The sequence below is a fragment of the Ranitomeya imitator genome, chromosome 10, assembly GCF_032444005.1.
Source record: "Ranitomeya imitator isolate aRanImi1 chromosome 10, aRanImi1.pri, whole genome shotgun sequence".
Classification (NCBI taxonomy): Eukaryota; Metazoa; Chordata; class Amphibia; order Anura; family Dendrobatidae; genus Ranitomeya; species Ranitomeya imitator.
Genome location: NC_091291.1, coordinates 143,366,063 through 143,368,758, shown reverse-complemented (window position 1 = coordinate 143,368,758; position 2,696 = coordinate 143,366,063).

Here is a 2,696-nt window from a genome sequence, read left to right as displayed (position 1 = left end):
TCACGACCACCAGTCTGTTCATGCAGCAGATAAACTTCTCTGCCGTATATTACAGTCCCCTTGCCGGGGTTACCTTCCAGTAGCTCCGCTCCTCACGCTAACTCCTTGTCAGTCCTGGCTTCGCTAACACAGATGCCGTAGCTACTGCAGGTCCACAGTCTCCCCAGGTGCTTCCAGGAAGTCTCCACTCACAGGAGCTTCCAACACAGACCGTCCAGGTCCACGGTCTCTCAGGTGCTTCCAGGAAGTCTCCACTCACAGGAGCTTCCAACACAGGCCACCAGGTCCACGGTCTCTCAGGTGCTTCCAGGAAGTCTCCACTCACAGGAGCTTCCAACACAGACCGTCCAGGTCCACGGTCTCTCAGGTGCTTCCAGGAAGTCTCCACTCACAGGAGCTTACAACACAGGCCACCAGGTCCACGGTCTCCCCAGGTGCTTCCAGGAAGTCTCCACTCACAGGAGCTTCCAACACAGGCCACCAGGTCCACGGTCTCTCAGGTGCTTCCAGGAAGTCTCCACTCACAGGAGCTTCCAACACAGACCGTCCAGGTCCACGGTCTCCCCAGGTGCTTCCAGGAAGTTTCCACTCACAGGAGCTTCCAACACAAACCATCCAGGTCCACGGTCTCCCCAGGTGCTTCCAGGAAGTTTCCACTCACAGAAGCTTCCAACAGAGGCCACCAGGTCCAAAGCCCCACTACATGCTATTCAGGGAGATAGCACTCCCAACACATAGGCTTTTACAGGACCTACAGCACAGACCATTCAGGTCCACACTCTCAACCATGTGACCCACACCCTGGTCACATTAGGAAGCTGTAACTACTCCTACAGGTGGGAGGTGTGTGTGTGGCTAGTTCGACCCACCCGACTCTTCAAACTAGCCCAGTAAGCCTCCCTCTATAAACTATACAAATACTTGTGGGACTACAGGTCCCAGAACAACAATACTGCAGGCTTACCGGGCAGACTTCCTCTGCGACACATACAGGCCATTTACAATCCTGCCGAACTTTGTCTCATCATCACAGTTATACCCATGACTGCCATGCATTCTTATGGCCTCAATACGCCTCCGTGCATATTCTGAAGAGACCATGCAGCGCCCCCTTCCTGTAACAGGGGTCACTGCACCACTATATATATATATATATATATATATATATATATATATATATATATATATATACATACATAATAGAAAATGTCAAAATCCAGAATAAATTGTATCTATCCTTGATTGGGAAGGATCTTCTTCTTTTATTATATAGATGCGTCTTTGGTTACTTCTATCTGAGTCCGTATGGACGGGAGGGTTTTCTTTTGAAGGTCTCTAACTAAAGAATTGAAGTCTGGAAAGAGTCCCTAGTAGGCGTCAAGAGAACTTTTCAGACCTTCCTCCTCTTGCAACGAGGTTGGATTTCTGGCACCAAGGACCGGCCAGTGTGGGGGGGGAGGGGTATGGGGTCTTCTTTTCCCACCAGCGGCAGAGCCTAGAAAGAGACCTCGAGGTCCTAGATATCATAAGAGGTGGTTTCCATATAAGAGTTTCTTACACCCCCTCAGAGATTCGTCTCTACACCAGGAGTGTACAGAATGCAGTGTCTTTTGGAAGCATCAATAAGATTTTATCGAGATGCGAGTCCTGGAAGAAGTCATCTTAAGATACGGTGGCTCAGTGGTTTGCGCCATGCGGTGGCTCAGTGGTTGGTGCTGTGCGGTGGCTCAGTGGTTTGCGCTGTGCGGTGGCTCCGTGGTTAGCACTGTGCAGTGGCTCAAAGGTTAGGGCTGTACGGTGCCTCAGTGGTTGGCGCTGTACGGTGGCTGTGTTTGGCGCTGTACGGTGGCTCCTTAGTTGGTGTGGTATGGTGGCTCAGTGATTGGCACAGTGCAGTAGCTCAGTGGTTAGCACTGTACGGTGGCTCAGTGGTTGGCGCTGTGCAGTGGCTCTGTTGGTGGCGCTGTACAGTGGCTCAGTGGTTAGCGCTGTACAGTGCCTCAGTGGTTGGTGCTGTACAGTGGCTCAGTGGTTGGCGCTGTGCAGTGGCTCTGTTGGCGCTGTACGGTGGCTCAGTGGTTAGCGCTGTGCGGTGGCTCAGAGGTTAGCGCTGTACAGTGCCTCAGTGGTTGGTGCTGTACAGTGGCTCAGTGGTTGGCGCTGTACGGTGGCTCAGTGGTTGGTGCTGTGGCTCAGTGGTTGGCACTGTACGGTGGCTGTAGTTGGCGATGTGCAGTGGCTCCATGGCTGGCGCTGTACGGTGGCTCAGTGGTTGGCGCTGTACGGTGGCTCAGTAGTTGGTGCTGTACGGTGGCTCAGTGGTTGGCGCTGTGCGGTGGCTCCATGGTTGGCGGTGGCTCAGTGGTTGGCACTGTGCAGTGGCTTCGTGTTTGGCAGTGGCTCAGTGATTGGCGCTGTGCGGTGGCTCTGGTTGGCGCTGTATAGTGGCTCCGTGGTTGGTGCTGTACGCTGGCTCAGTGGTTATCACTGTTGCTTTTCAACTCTGGGGTCCTGGGTTCAAGTCTCATGGGACAACATCTACAGTACAGACCAAAAGTTTGGACACACCTCATTTAAAGATTTTTTTCTGTATTTTCATGAGTATGAAAATTGTACATTCACACTGAAGGCATCAAAACTATGAATTAACACATGTGGAATTATATACTTAACAAAAAAAGTGTGAAACAACTGAA